Source organism: Tasmannia lanceolata, unplaced genomic scaffold, assembly GCF_043159265.1.
Source record: "Tasmannia lanceolata isolate RefF3 unplaced genomic scaffold, GAP_Taslan_0.1 ptg000006l, whole genome shotgun sequence".
NCBI classification, from domain to species: Eukaryota; Viridiplantae; Streptophyta; class Magnoliopsida; order Canellales; family Winteraceae; genus Tasmannia; species Tasmannia lanceolata.
The window spans coordinates 44,737,682-44,754,682 of record NW_027518683.1 but is presented as its reverse complement, the minus strand read 5'-3'; the positions used below and the strand labels follow the sequence as shown (position 1 = coordinate 44,754,682).

The 17,001-nt window shown below is 39.2% G+C and overlaps 1 long non-coding RNA gene across 1 annotated transcript; it reads left to right on the top strand.

Annotated features, from left to right (window-relative positions):
- Positions 1 to 1,366: 1,366 nt before the first annotated feature.
- On the top strand, positions 1,367 to 12,900 carry LOC143878632 (uncharacterized). The gene is made up of 3 exons (XR_013251050.1): positions 1,367 to 1,908; positions 12,310 to 12,473; positions 12,643 to 12,900. It is a non-coding gene; the product is annotated as an uncharacterized LOC143878632 (long non-coding RNA).
- The last annotated feature ends 4,101 nt before the right edge of the window (positions 12,901 to 17,001 follow it).

Sequence of the window (17,001 nt, the reverse complement as noted above, 5' to 3'; positions counted from 1 at the left end):
TATAGGACAGGGAACAGTCACCCATGGTCATTTTCAGCCATCATTGCATCAAAAAGAAAGAAACAGATGTAAATTACAAGATGGTTAACTTAAGTAATCTACTTACACTCAAATCCACTAAGATGTCATCCTTCATTACAAGCATAGTGACAAAAACCGTTTTAAGAATTTCTTGACTGGAAATTCTTAAGAAAGTGGAAATATAAAGAAAGTGCCAATAAACCCATTTTATTTAAATGCTGAGGAAGTATCATTTTATGAAAACATCATTTTGAGAATCTCAAAGATATGTCATGGTGGGGACAAGCAACTCAATGCGTAAATGTTGGTTGCTGAGAAACAGACTAGTCGTCCATCAATAGAGTAGCCTACAGTATAGGGTGAACATTCTTTTTTGAATGGTATAGGGTGAACATTCTATAGTTGCCTAGCGTACTTCATGCTGAAATTAAGCATAATTTCTCTTGCAATAGTAGTAAAACGCCTATACGAGCAATGGCAAAAGATTTCTTAAATGCACCATATGAATTTATCCTTTCTATGGCCGCGAAGTAAGATAAGACTGTTAGCTCATCAGCACAAACCCAGAGTGAACATCAGTGGGAGCAGGTACCCTGAATTGACATTAGGAACATAAAACTAATCTCACCATCGAGAGAGCTCAAGGATTCGAACTTTAAAGTATAGTTTCAAAACTCCCTTGTGTGCACGTCGATTTCTTATGCTGCATCCGTGTTTTGCCCTATAAAGTCAATAAAAACTCCTTTGATTCACGAATTATGACCGAGTCAACTGAGTACCCAGCCGCGTCAACCGATTACTCGACCGCATTGTGCTGAGTTGACTAGGATTTTGTTCAACGGCATTCGGCGCCGCATCCACGTTTTTAAAACACTGCTTTAAAGAACATACATTTTAAGATAGTTTGCAGCTGACAAACTTCGACATTTTATTACTTGAACAAAACACAAAAGAAAAACTTGGGCATTTTTAGGGCTATTTGAGGCTCCACTCGCTACAGTACGAGATTAGCAACCCGTACGAAAGATTGAAGAACTAGTACAGATCTAAGAATCACAAAACTTTAAACAAAAAATAATAATTAGTAAGGTGATCTCTTCTAGCGACATATTTTACCTACCAAAAACTTTAAACCAACAATGTATTTTCATGCTAAAGTTATATTGGGTTTGGAGGAATGAGCAAGCAAAGGAGTGAGGCCTCCCATACAACATCTCAAATTTTAATGAAACCTTACCAATCCACCAAATTTTTGTCACGGTGGTTAACCTTTAACCATGCTTAGACCTAGAGTTAATTGTTGAGTGTTTTCTGTTATCGCTGCGAAGGGGAGAGAATAAAAAGTTTTTGTTCTATTACTTTTTCCAGTGTCAGCTCCAAAGAAGGAAAAGTCTTTGCTTTCAATCGATGATGAAAACAAAGAAAAAGCCGCAACAGCAATACCATCCGCCAACTCTCTGTTTTCACATGTGTACCCTTGTGCATGTCTTTTGTTTAAAATTAAATCATTTTCAGGGAAGGACAAACAAAACAGGGTGGAAATGCTGGAACAGAGCCATAAAAAAGAAACTAATTATATAGGCCCGATCTTCTTATTTGTCCCCATTTGTTCTCTAATCAGGGAGCCTGAGATCAAGCAAATAGGACTTGAAGAGAGAAGAAAAGAACGTAGCCAGGGAGAGCTGCTGAATAAAAAACTGTTTTTAAAAAGCATTCTAGGTTGTGGAGTGTTTGAGCAGCTGAATAAAAAACGTACGACCACAGCGTTTTTGAGTTATGGCCTGCTACTTAAACCTTCACCCCTCGCTCTTATTAAATCTCGTCAAACCCGTTTAAGCTCTAGTCTGTGAAATTGACAAGAAGAGCCTCCCTCCCCTTTGCATCAAGGTATCCCCCTCTCTCCGTGTCCTCTTTTCTTCTTTTCTGTCATTTTTCTGCTATTACAGACACCCTCTCATCCCCTTTCGTTTCTCTGTTTCACTTCTCTTTCCCCACCTTTCCCATCTCAGCTTACGGCTATAAGCCTTATACAACCCTACTCTTTCTCATATTTCCTCTTGTTCTCTTCTCATATCTTCTTGGCTGAGGTCAGATCTTACTATTTGTTACATTTACTTACCCAAACTTTTCCCAGATCTTACTATTTTCACCTTCCCGTACACTCCACACCCTAGCCACCCTTAGATATTGTTTGAGCTATATGTTGTTTTGTTTCATAGAGCTATTTTTTGCAATACATTACTTGAGACTTGTTTTACTTCCATTAGCTAGCTGTTTTGATTATAGATTTGATGTATCATGTATGAAATCTGCATGGGGTGAGTTACTATTTGATGAATGAATTTCCATGATTATGATTTCCTACGAAATTCTAGCTATAATTGAATCTTAAGAGATGTTTAATTTGATTTTGGGAATACATGTTTCTGTTTTGTTGAATTAGGAAATTCTTATTGCTCCTAAATTCCTAAAAGTTCTATTGCGAACACTAGATTTGCACTAGTGATCCCTTGGCTATTCACCATTTCTTTCTTAGTTTTATTCTATCCAGACACCTATCATACCCAAACACCTGTAGAGGCCGAATGCATTGTGTTCGATACGATGTGAAACTAATACTCGTATCAGATACATCATGGACACTTCTGTTGGTCAAATAACTATCAACTTTCAAATAGATATCAGTCTCTTCAAATTAAGTATCATGTTTTTTTTTTTTTTTTTTGGTTAGTGTCACATATTTGTACAGTAGCTATAATTTCTATCATGTGGATCTTACAGATAATCCGATTATGTGGATCCTACAGATCATCCATACCCAACAGCCCCCCAACATAACATACACACACAAAAATAAAATCTAGTTATGTTTTTTGGTGTTTTATTTACAGATAGCTCATGGCATTGATACCCTTATCCCTTTCCCAAGAAAGGGTCTACATGACCCTTAGGAATTTCTTTTAATTGAAGTGACTTCTTTTATTTTAAATGTTATAGGTTGGACATAAAAGGGATTAGTTTATTTTACAATATGGGTTTAAGTGAAGGGTAGTTTAATAATTTAATCTCGTTATGGAGACGAACCATGGAAGCTAGGCTATTGAGTTTTATTTTGTTTAAGATGAGATGATAGTTTACTACTTTTGCTTCAATCCGTTTAAGCAAAGGGTAGGTTAGTAAGTTAATCTCATCATGGAGACGAGGGGTTTAAATTGGGGAGAGGAGACGATCGGTTTAAATTGGGGAGAAGACCCATGGAAGCTAGGCTTTTGAGCTTTATTTTCCTTAAGAGAATAAAACCCAGGAAGTCGGTTACTACTTTTGCTTCCACCTCCGAGACATGGACTTGGGTGGAGCTCCTACTAGATTTCGACTATTTTTTCCTTCAAATGATTTTCTCTCGTCACTCTATTCTTGGATTGCCTCTTACTATTTTTGTTTGGATTAATATCGCTTAATGTCATATTCTTCCCAGGATCTTTGCTTTGAGTAATTTTAGAATTGTTTCCATGATATGGAAGTCCTGTATTAGATTATTTAAAATACTTTTTTAATGATATTAGATTATTTAAAATGAAATTGTTTGGATTAGTTCCAACATTCATCTTGTACTAATATAGTATGTGAAACCCTTCTCGGGACTGCATCAATGATGCATTGATGGTGACTTCAATTTCATTTGCTTTTTTTGTCAATTGTTACTTCACTTGTTCCTGGACCTTCCTTTTAAAGGTTCTCATTTCATTTAGTTCAACCACCAGCCTTATCCCATTCTATGCCGATTGAACAAGTTTTTGGTTGGTGTTGAGTGGTCATCTTAGTACCCTTGATCATTGTAGACTGCCCATGAGCCTACTTCCAAATTCTGACATCGCCCTGTTGTGTTGGACTTCGCAGTGGGCTCATGGGGCCTATTGTCTTTTGAGCTAGCTTGGCTCAAGGAGCTAAAGGTGGCTGAAAGGTTGAGAGTGGCAGATGTTTGCGGACGTTAATAGGACCCTGCCATTTGTGGAAGGCAAAAAAGGGCGGAAACATGGACACACAATGTCTGTCCATTTTCCGCTCCACCTTTGATTGGGTTAGGATGATCCTATAGGGCTGATTTTTGGTACACACCTTATCCATGGAAGAGCCTTCCAAATGAACGCTTTGGATCCCCCAAAAAATGTGGGCCCACATGTGTTTTTGAGCTCGAGCTTAGGAACACTTTCCTCATATATATATATATATATATATATGAGGAAATGGTTTGTGAGTAGCTGCTGAGATAAGCTTATCTGAGTAGAGCTCAACAACCATAAGGGGGGCACATTTTTGGTGGGATCCGAAGCATTCATTTGGAAGGCCCATCCATGGATAGGGTGTGTACCAAAAATCAGATCAATATGATCATCCTAACCCAATCAAAGGTGGAGGGGAAAATGGACAGACACTGTGTCCATGTTTCTGCCCATTTTTCCCTCCACAAATGGCAGGGTTAGGATGATCCTATAGGGCTGATTTTTGGTACACACCCTATCCATGGAAGGGCCTTCCAAATGAATGCTTTGGAAACCCCCCCCCCCCCCCAAAAAAAAAAAAAAAAAAAATGTGGCCTCCCCTATGGTTTGTGAGCTCTGCTCAAATAAGCTTATCTGACCAGCTGCTCACAAACCATTTCCTCATTATATATATATATATATATATATATATATATATATATATATATATATATATATATATATATATATAACTGTTAAATGTAATATACCCTTAGATGGGTATAATTGTCCAAAGATATATAATATATATAGTGGTTCGTATGGGAGAGATTGCTTAACGCAACTCTCAACCATACGACCTATTCTCCCCTCCATCCTCCATCGTCTCTCTCCCTCTCTCTCTTTCTCTCTCTATTCTCCCTTTCATTTATCTCTCACACCATCATGTAGCTCTCTAACATGGTATCAGAGCCGATGGTGTGAGAGATCTCCTTCTTGCCTCTTTTTTTTTCTTTTTTTTTGGGTTTTTGATTTCAGCCCTAACCGTTTAGGGTTTCCAACCCAAACTTTGCACAAATCTCCCATACCCCATCCTCTTGATTTTCGCCCAACTCTTTCTCCCAATTTTTTTCATTTTTCGTCTTATTCACAAAACCCTAGTTTTTTGTCCTATTAAAAAATCAGCACCTTCGGTCCCCTTTTTCCATACCCTAAACCCATCTTTTCTTGTCTTTCTTCCTCGATTGTGATTCCAATTCTTCGATACCTTTTACCCATGATCTAAATCATTCTTTTTCCTTTATTGTGAAACTTGTGCTTCGTATCGTGGTGGTTTACTTGAGGATGGTTGGCTACATGTATTATAGCCTCTCCTTAGTCGTTTTATCTTGTGGATGTTGTGGTGGTTATTGTGGGTGGTGATCTTCTTACGTTTGTTGGCTGATGAGGTGTTACTTCGTGGTGGTTGTTGTTAGTGCTGCCATGATTTTGCAGTAGGTTGTTGAGTGCCTTGTGGAATTTTCTGTTTTATTTTTCAGTGGTGATTGTGGTATTCTTGGTAGTTGTTCATGGAGTCTGTGGAGCCATCTGCCCGGCAACTTTCTACCCTCAAGGTTGATGAGGGCCGTTCTTCGTTGTCTCCTGCTCAGTCTAGCTATTCCTATGTTGAGCCTCCTCTTCAGATGACTTCAATAAAATTGGATGGCACAAATTATCCCCCGTGGAAGATGGCAGTTTATACTTATTTACTTGGCCGTAGAAAAATCAGTTTTCTTGAGCGCTCTCCTCCGCGTAACACTGATCTGACATATGATCAGTGGCGTGGGGATGATGCTGTGGTTCGCTCATTTCTATGGGGCTGTATGGATTCCCATATCGCTACATCCATGATGTATCTACAGTCCTCGAAGGAAATCTGGGGGCATGTGGCTACGATGTATTCATGGGTGGATAATTTGACTCGTATTCTGTGATCGGTTTTCATATTGGTTTAGTCTTGAGCGTGGAGACAAATCTGTAGGATCCCACTACAGTGATTATCTTGCCCTCTGTCAGGAGCTTGACTTGTTGTTGCCATTTACTGTTGATCCTGAGGTTCTCAAAAAGCGTCAGGAAGAGATGAGGGTAATTCGGTTTCTTGATTCTTTGAGCCCTGACTATCTCCAGATCTATCAGTAGATTGTTAGTTCTGGTTCGCTTCCCACACTCGCAGAGGCCTTCTCCCGTGTCCAGCGTATGCGAGTACCTCAATCTGGTGAACCTCTTGTTGATGGATCTGCTCATGTCTCATATGGTGGGGGTGATCGTGGCCGGGGTGGTGGTCGCGTTGGACGCGGCCGTGATGGTGGTTGGCGGGGTCGTGGCCGTGGTCGTGGTGGTGGTCGTGAGTCATGGGGAGGCAGAGATGGTGGTGGACGAGGCCGTGAGGGTCGTCATTGCACACACTGTCGTTTGGATGGTCATACTGTTGACTATTGCTAAGACTTGCATCCTGAGCTTCGTTTACACAGGCCTGTGAATGCTTCTGCTGCTGCTTCTAATTGTATTTCTTCTTCTGTGGCTCCATTTACATCTTAGTCCCTGACTATCCCTCGTGCTGAATATGATGAGCTTCTCCGTATTAGGGACAAGGGAAAAGAGCCAGCTGCCACGTTTGCACATAAAGGTAGTCCCTCCTGTTTTCTCTCTGGTACTTCTTCTGTGACATGGCTCATTGATTCAGGAGCATCCGGTAACCCTACAATTCTTTCCTCTTTCCTGTCTATTCCTTCTATGGGACCTCGTACTGTTACATTGGCAGATGGGACTACATACCCTGTTTCTGGCATGGGTGCAGTCTCCGTCTCGATGGGACTTCAATTGTCTTCTGTTCTTTATGTTCCGTCCTTTCCTGTTAACTTATTATGTGTTCACCAATTAACAAAATCACTGAATTGTACTGTTTTCTTTTTTTCTTCCTATTGTATTTTTCAGGACATGAAGACTGAGACGAGGATTGGAGTGGGCCATGAGATTGATGGTCTTTATTACCTTCACCAGGCTGGTGCTGGTGTAGCTCTTCGTTCCTCTGTGGATGTCGTGTGAGTGAGGGAAACACCATCGTGTGTCCTTCCCTTCTCGAGTTAGTAGTAGAGTGTCTCATCCATTTGAACTTATTCATTCTGATGTTTGGGGTCTCGCAAGAACTACTTCATTCAATGGATATCGATATTTTATTATTTTTGTTGATGATTATTCGAGGGCCACAGGGTTGTTTTTCCTTAAAGATAGATCTCAAGTGTTTAATGCATTTCATCATTTTTACTTTGAGGTAACCAACCAGTTTCACTGTTCTATTAATTGCTTACGTACTGATAATGCTAAGGAATATTTATATGTATCTAATGGTTTTCATGATTTTCTGTCCTCTCGTGGTATTATTCATCAGTCATCCTGTGCACACACTTCACAACAGAATGGTGTGGCTGAAAGAAAATTTCGGTATTTGCTGGATATGACTCTTACACTTATGTTTCAGATAAAGGTTCCCAAAGTTCATTGGGGCGATGCTGCTCTCAAAGCATGCTTCCTCGGTAACCGTCTTCCTTCTTCAGTTTTATCTGGGAAAACACCTTTTTCGATTTTGTATCCTCTACGTGATCCATTTCCATTAGTACCACGTGTCTTTGGCTGTACCTGCTTTGTCCATCACCTGTCTCCAGGGCTTGGCAAGTTGGACCCTAGGGCAGAAAAGTGCCTTTTCTTGGGTTACTCACGTACCAAAAAAGGTTATAGTCCTCGTCTTAGGAAGACATGTCTCTGCACATGTCACGTTCTTTGAGGACCAGCCTTACTTCTCTATCTCAGGTTCATTACTTCATGTTGATATCTCTAGGATGGATCCCTACCATGATGGGTCAACCTGTGCTAGTGCCTATCATGATGGATCCTGCTACACCAGCCTCTGTGGCTGCCACTGAACCTCAAAATGATACCACTGTTACTTCTAAGGATTCTGAACTGAAGACTTATACTCAGGGACCTCGCCAGGTTGTTCATTCTATGATTAAAGATGCATCATCTTCGCCTACTGATCCTCTTCCACAGTCGGATTATCTGCCCTCAGGTGTTTGTCCTACACCTCATGATTCACCATTGCCTCTCGTACTAGATCTCATACTGTTGCTCATCCTATATCGAATTTTGTCTCTTATGACCATCTCTTACCTTCCTTTCGGTCCTTTGTGTCTAGCATGTCTTCGATTACTTTGCCTAAGTCTGTTGCAGATGCCCTACGTCATCCGGGATGGCGAGCTGCTATGGATGCTGAGATGGGTGCTCTTCAATAAAATAAAACGTGTTGGTTGGTTCCCCTCCCTTCTGGTGCCTAACCGGTTGGTTGTCGTTGGGTGTTTGCCATTAAGTACCTTCCAGATGGGTCTGTTGAGCGTCTCAAAGCCCACCTTGTTGCTAAGGGGTACACTCAAACATTTGGTGTTGATTATCAGGAGACGTTCTCGCCGGTTGCTAAGATTCCATCGGTTCGTGTGTTGATCTCGTTGGTTGTTAATCGTGGTTGGCCTCTCCATCAATTAGATGTCAAGAATGCCTTTTTCACGGCGATCTGACTGAGGAAGTCTATATGGAGCAACCTCCTGGGTATGTTGCTTAGGGGGAGATGTGCTCATCAGTATGCCGTCTTCAGAAGGAAATTTATGGACTCAAACAATCACCCAGGGCTTGGTTTGGACGATTTAGTGCTGCGGTTCTTTGTTTTTGGGTTGAAGCAATGTGCTGTTGATCATTCTGTGTTTAGTCACAAATCTAGTCTTGGATATATTCTCCTCATTGTATATGTTGACGATATTGTAATTATAGGAGATTGCAAGTCTGGCATACATAATCTGAAGTCTTTTCTCCATGGAGAATTTTCTGTGAAAGATCTAGGTCAACTCAGATATTTCCTTGGTGTTGAGGTTGCTCGCTCTCGTCATGGTCTCTCCTTGTCCCAAAGGAAATATGTGTCGGACATCTTAGAGGAGACAGGCTCAATGGGCGTAAAACCTGCTGCTATTCCTATGGATCCAAATGTTAAACTTCTTCCTAATCAAGGAGAGTTAGTGGATGATCCTGGTCGATATAGAAGATTGGTTGGGAAACTAATCTATTTGATTGTCATCCGTCAAGACATATCATTTGCAGTTGGTATGGTTAGTCGCTTTATGAGTGCTCCACATAGTTCCCACTGGGCGGCTGTCATCCAGATCGTCAAATATTTGAAAAGTATACCAGGTAAAGGTCTATGCTTCAGAAAACATGGACATGAAAAGGTAGAAGGATTCAGTGATGCAGATTGGGCAGGATCTCCCGCTGACAAGAGATCAACGACGGGGCACTGCACGCTTGTCGAAGGTAATTTGGTATCGTGGAGAAGTAAAAAGCAAGATGTCGTGTCTAAGTCAAGTGCAGAGGCCTAGTATAGAGCTATGTCATATACCAGTGGAGAGCTCATATGGCTTCGCTCATTCTTATCAGAGATTGGGTTCACATCACAGTTGTATTGTGACAATAGAGCAACAATCCATATTGCAATGAATCCAGTATTCCATGAGCAAACCAAGCATATTGAAGTTGATTGTCACTTTGTTCGTCATTGGATTCAAAGTGGTGAGATTTGCACATTGTTTACTCGATCTGCAGATCAACTTGCAGATATGTTTACCAAACCATTAGGATGTGCAAAATTGAAAGATTCTTATAATAAGCTTGGAATGTATGATATATACATTCCAGCTTGAGGGGGAGTGTTAAATGTAATATACCCTTAGAGGGGTATGCTTGTCCAAAGATATATAATATATATAGTGGTTCGTATGGGAGTTAACCCAACTCTCAACCATATGACCTATTCTCCAGTTCATCCTCCATCGTCTCTCTCTCTCTCTCTCTATTCTCCCTTTCATTTATCTCTCACACTATCATGTAGCTCTCTAACATATACATATACATATATACATATATGTATATATATGATATATGCATATCATATATACATATAAATACATATAAATATATATATATATATATATATATATATATATATATATATATTCACCCGTATATTTCAACGATAACTCATATACATTAGGCGGAACTTGCATACATGTGTGTAGCAAAGGGAAACAAAAACTAGCAGGGCCCATATTATTGGGTGATATAAAGTCTAAACCATTCAAAAGTTGGGCCCTGGTGTAGATAGACTGTGCCTCAAAAAATCTTTTCCACAGGATGATCCTTACCCTCCAATTTGTGAAGGTTTCTATACCGTGCCACCCATTTGAACCTCCGCAGATCGGGTTTGGATCATCCTATGTAGAGGATTTTTGGGGCACGAGATATTTCCAAGCTTCAAATCCTTTGCAATCTAGATCTCACTCCACCCAATCATACGTCCCTCTCTGTCTCTCTCTCCTCTTGTTCTTATGTTGTGAAGAATACACTCATGAGCAATGAGATGTACATCAATGATATGCCTCCTCACAACGACCACACACACACACACACACAAACACGTACACAGATCCTCCATATTATATTTAGGGTGATGATTTTTTTACTCCCCCCCCATTTGAACCTCCACAGATCGGGTTTGGATCATCCTATGTAGAGGATTTTTGGGGCACGAGATATTTCCAATCTTCAAATCCTTTGCAATCTAGATCTCACTCCACCCAATCATACGTCTCTCTCTCTCTCTCTCTCTCTCTCTCTCTCTCCTCTTGTTCTTATGCTATGGAAGAATACACTCATGAGCAATGAGATCTACATCAATGATATGCCTCTTCACAACACACACACACACACACACACAGATCCTCCATATTATATTTAGCGTGATGATTTTTTCACTCCCCCCCAAGGATGCTCATGACGAATACACTCATGAGCAATGAGATCTACATCAATGATATGCCTCTTCACAACGAACACACACACAGACACAAGACACACACAGATGCTCCATATTATATTTAGGGTGATGATTTTTTCACTCCCCCCCAAGGATGATGCATCCACAATTCACGTTGAAAGGGGGCCGCATCATCCTACCGGGGGGGGGGGGGGGGGGAATCATCTCCTTATATATATATATATATATATATATATATATATATATATATATATATATATATATATAAGAAGAGAGAGAGAGAGAGAGAGAGAGAGAGAGAGAGAGGAGAGTGTTGGTGCGCTTAAGTGGTTATAACGCCTCCCATTGGTTCGCTTAAGCGGGACCCAAACATTTAAACGAATGGGAGGCGTTATAACCACTTAAGCGCACCAAAAAAATGGTGCGCACCAACACTTTTCTCATATATATATATATATATATATAAATGATTTTTTATATGAGGAACTTGCAAACATGCGAGTAGAAAAAAATAAATTTGGGGCCCACGTTGTTGGGCGACATAGATAGGCCGTGCCCCAAAAAATATTTTCCATAGGATGATCCAACTTCAATCTTTGGAGGTTTAAAATGGATGGCATGGTATAGTAAGGAACCTTCACAAATAAGAGGGTAAAGATGATCCTATGGGAAAGATTTTTTGGGGCAAAGCCTATCTACACCGTGGTCCAACTTTTGAATGGTTTAATTCACCCAATAATGTGGGCCCCACTATTTTTTATTTTTTTTGCTACTCACATGTATTCGAGTTCACGGTATAAAAATTTATCCATCTATATACACTATACATGCATGTGTGCGACGTGTGTGTGTGTGCGCGTGTGCGTGCGTGTATTCTAGTGCTCTTGGGCCTTGTTACCTCATGCAACCTAAACCATTCAACAATAAATGTGCTGGCAACCTAGAGCCACCCAGTCAGAAAGCCATTGCCTAACTCTCCACCAATCTGATGATTGTAATTTCTTGACTAGTCCACAGTATTGTCAGCGGGCATGGTTACCTTATGCAGCCTAAACCATTCAACCATAAATGTGCTGGCAACGTAGAGCCACCAGTCAGAAAGCCATTTCCCCAACACTCCACCTATCTGATAATTGTAATTGTTTGACCAGTCCACAATATTGTAAGATAAAAATAAAAGTGGACAGTGGTATACTGTTTTATGATATATGGCATACATTTTCCATTCTTATACTCCAAGCCATTTTATACTGATGCACATCATTTTTTATTGCATTGCTATTAGTGGTACTTTACAAAAAAAAAACATGAAGGACTTGAAATAACTAATTCTTCCTACTTGTACTGTGGATTAATCCTGTGCAATACTGATTTATTTGGAAAATGTAATGATTGCAGCGACCTGGAGTAGAGTTCCCACAACGTTCAGCAGATACAGCTCCAATATTTACTCCTCCCATAACTCATCCAACAGAAAGACATACTCAAGCAGGTTATGGAATGCCCAGTAATATTTCTAGAAGACTTGATGACGCAATGGCATCTAAGATGGAAAGTTTAAGGTAGGATTTTGATTTCAGCTATGTGCACTGTATTGTTGTATTGTGTTCCCTTCAGTTTTTTTTTTTTTTTTTTAAGTTGGGGGTTATATTCTGGCTTTTGTATTGAAATATATGTTTCTCTGCTGCCAACACTGTCTTTTCAGTTTATTGTGTTGTGTTATCTTTTCAGTTTATCAGGCCTGGATAACATTCGGAGTGTCATGGAACTTCTAACTGACATGTTACAATCTGTGAACCCAAATGATCGTGAGGTGCATCTTACTGCATTTTTATTTTGTACTAGAACATTGTATAATGTTAATATGGTGTGTGTGATCAAGGAAATTATTTTCTGATGAAGCATTCATGTCAGATATTTTCAGTACTTCCACTGTATAGTTTTTTTTTTGTTGGAATGGTTACTTCCACTGTATAGTTGTTTCTAATATACCCATGAACTGTACTTTTAATTATCTTCCATATGGATAATGATGCTGCAAGCCCATCTACAACTTCCTAACAGGCAGTGCTATTTTCATATTTTCATAATGTAAAAATATTAATTGTTAGTTTTGCATGCATTGAATTTGACCAAAATACCTAAGTGCTTGTTTGACCAAAATACCCTTATGTGCTTGTTTTAACACGTTTAACACTCCCCTCAAGCCGGAGTGTATATATCATACAATCCGAGCTTGTTACAAGCATCTTTTAACTTTGCAGGTCCTAAGGATCTAGTAAATACATCTACAATCGAGTGAACATCGTACTTATTTCGCTTCTCTGAATCCTCTGGCAGATGAAATGACAGTCAACTTCAATGTGCTTGGTCCTTTCATGAAAGACAGGATTAGTGGCAATATGAATTGCAGACTTGTTATCACAATACAATCGAGCTGGGCTTGAAGATGAGAGACCAATCTCTGATAGAAAGGAACGTAACCAGATCAGTTCTCCACTAGTATAAGACATAGCCCTGTATTCTGCTTCTGCACTTGATTTGGATACAATGTCTTGCTTCTTACTCCTCCATGATACCATATTATCTCCAACAAAGGTGCAACAACCAGTCGTGGATCTCGGTTCTCCTGTAGCTGGAGATCCTGCCCAATCGGCATCAGTGAATCCCTCTACCCTTTCATGACCATTCTTCTTGAAACACAATCCTCTTCTCAAGTACCTTATGATCTGTATTACTGCTACCCAATGGGAAGTCCGAGGAGAATTCATAAATTGACTGACTACCCCTACAGCAAAAGAAATGTCAGGATGAGTAGTGTAGACACCCCATTTTGCTCTGCTTTAATCAATAAAGAAGTTAGTGCTTTCTTATCGGTTTTTCAGTATTTTCCCTTTCTGTGTCCGTCTCTTATGTTTTCTCGATCTTTTCAGTCATTTCCGCCGTGTTTTGTATTTTTCCGCCGGGTGTTGAGAATGGTTATTCACAGGAATCTAAATAAGAGAGAACTTTGGGATAATTTGCTTCAGGCAGAGTTAATCGAATGGGCCCGTGCAGTGTTTTGGGGAAGAAATGAGTTTTGGCTTACTTGGATCCAATACTTGAGGTTGCTCGTGGGGGAGAAACTCCATTTTATGTATCCTAATGAATCTATGGTTCGGATCATATGGGGTTAATTTCTGTGCGCATCCCGTTGTGGCCTCGCAAATAAATGATTCAAATTGCTTGTAGAAATGATTTAGTGGTGCAGTATCAAATCATATCCCATTTATATTGTGGTCCATCCAATGGACAGATTGGATCATCCTATGGGAATGGTTTTGAAGGGCACAACCTGTTTACATTGCAGTCCAACAAATGGACAGATAGGATCATTCTAGAGAAGGGGCTAGGGCTGTGCAATTAAAATCACATCGCGGCCCATTATTTGGACGGTTATGATCAACCCATAGAAATGATTTGCAGGGTGTAACCAATGCGCTTTGCTGCCCATCAATTGGACAACTTGGATCCACCCATAGAATTGATCTAAGGGGGCGCAACCCAATTTATATTGTACCCATCAATCAACGATTCAGATTATCATATGGGAGTGATTTAAAGATGGTGTAACCTATTCTCATTGTGGCCCAAGAAATAAACAGCCTGGATTGTCTCATGGAAGTGATGTTGGGTAGGGAAACCCATTTGACCATTTCAGCCCATCAAATTGACAGCTTAGATCATACCATGGAAGTTATTTTGGGGGTGTACCTAAACTAAATTGTCTCCCATCGAATGGACGGTCAGGATCATTCTATGAAATTGATTTTTTTTGGATGACCCATTTACATTGTAAGGGGCAGTTTATGCAGCCTACATTGTAAAGTAATCTGAACCATTCATCTAGTGGGTAATCTTTCTCTCTTAGAACCCAAACGTCCCTAACATTTGGTTACTTTTTTGAAGATCTCATATTTTGGTAGCAAGTGGGACCCACCCATAATCGGTTGGTTGGTGCTTTCTATTTGAAATTTAGAAAGCAGCCAACGTGGTGCATTCTTTCCTCTTTAAAGCATCTATTACAATATAGCAATGAAACCATGTGTGTCTAAGAGCATTGATTCGGTTGGTTGAAATGGGGTAAGTATAAAAAGGAGTTGCTTTTTATGGTCAAGGTAGCTTCCAAAGTTTTTTTTTTGAATTGGACTGTTTTAAGAATGAAAATAGCATTTTCTAAATCTATACATGCAAGATAAGTGGGCCCCACTTTGGGGTTTAGAAAGGTGTTAAAGCAAAGCAAGAAACTACAAAATTTTTACAGCTATACTTATGTGGAATTGTTTTTGAGCCAATAATAAAAAGCACTGTTATGGAAATTTTCATCACTTTTGGCATATTGCTACAAGAAGTCCACGTTCTTTTATATACAAGGAAGCATGACACGTGGGACCCATTTGAAATAGAAGATGCTAAGATTGTTTTAAAAAAAAAAAGTAGCTAACGTTTTGGTTATGAATTAAAAATAGTATGTAGCAGGGAAGAGATGGCATATTTTCAAAATTATTGCTTTTGCTTAGTTGTTTAAATAAAGAGTGCTTTTTGGCTATGGGCTTTTTCTTTTGGATAAGTGGTATTGCATTACATGAAGTTATTTAAGCTTTGAGTTCAATTTCGGCCTCACATATATTTTGGCCGAAATCTCTCTCTCGCTCCTCCACTACTGATTTTGGGTGGTGCAACTCTTGCTCCTCATCTCATATGGTTTTTTAGCCCTCCTCCTTCTCGTGGACAGTTTTGGAACTCTCCCTCTCCCTTGTCTAATTAAATTGGACAATTGCATTCATCTCTTAGCAACCCTCTCTCTCTCTCTCTCTCTCTCTCTCTTACAGCCCCCTCATAATTCTCTACCTATATACCTTTCACATCTCTTTAAACTCTACGCTTTCTCATCTCTATCTCTCACAAATCTCTCTCATATATCTCTCCGACTCCCTCAGCCATCTTTCTGCGGGTCTTCGCACATGATTCGCAACTTCATCAAAGGGGTTTTCTAGAGCGTATAAAATGGTGCGACAAAGTGTATACCTCGGATTTACGCACCCTAGAGACAAGGAGCGCAATCAACGGTAGGTTACTCTATTTTTATAATATCAAAGGTAGAAAAACATGCTTATGACCGTTTCTTTTTTGTTTTCTTCATGATTTTCGTAAGAGCTACTATGCATGATCTAATATGATTTTGGTGGGTCAGTTTATTTGATTATCGATTTTGGTAAAAAAAATGAATCGTTATATGAGAAAATTGGGTGTTTAACCGATTAGGATATCTAGTGGCTTTTGAATCCTTTTACAAAGTGAGTGTTTTAAAACTAAGGGTTTTTCGCGAAGCGATATTTTCTGAGTCTTAATGAGGTTAAAAGAACACCAAAAATCTAAAACTTCAAGTAGATTTCATTTGTTTTGATGACTCAAAAATTCGTTTAAAAAATACCCGGAAATAAAATTTTGATGGTTCTAAAAATTGTTCATATGACAAAACAATTTGAAACTGATTGAAATTTCGTCCTCAGAAGAGTTTTAATGTTTGAATATCATACAAAAATTTTCAAAAGATTTGGAGTTTATTTATTATTTTTAGTGGAATTGTTTTGGTAAAATCACTGATTTTCACATATATGAAGGACATATCACTAAACAAACTCCTTAAAAGCAGAAATTTGGTAGCAAGATGAACTCACCAGTCGGAATCATATTTTGAATTTATTGGGAATTTTGGGCATATTTTAATATTTTGTATTGATTTTTAATTGCTCTGACCAGAACATTAATATATCTGTTAAAAATAGAAAATTATCGAGATAATGTTTGAAAGTTTTCTCATAATTTTCTATTCGTCCGAGAATGTTCTAGTAAAAGTTTAGTTGGATGTAGAATTCGTTTGCTATATGTTTTAGTGTAATGTCATCAATCTGACCCGAAAATGGAAAATCAATTAAAAATCAAATTTTAATCTCTAAAATCATGAAAAATTCAAGAAGAATATATTTTGAAGAACAGATCATATCCTAAAGTTTCTGGAACAGATAATTTAATTAGCTATAGGATGCT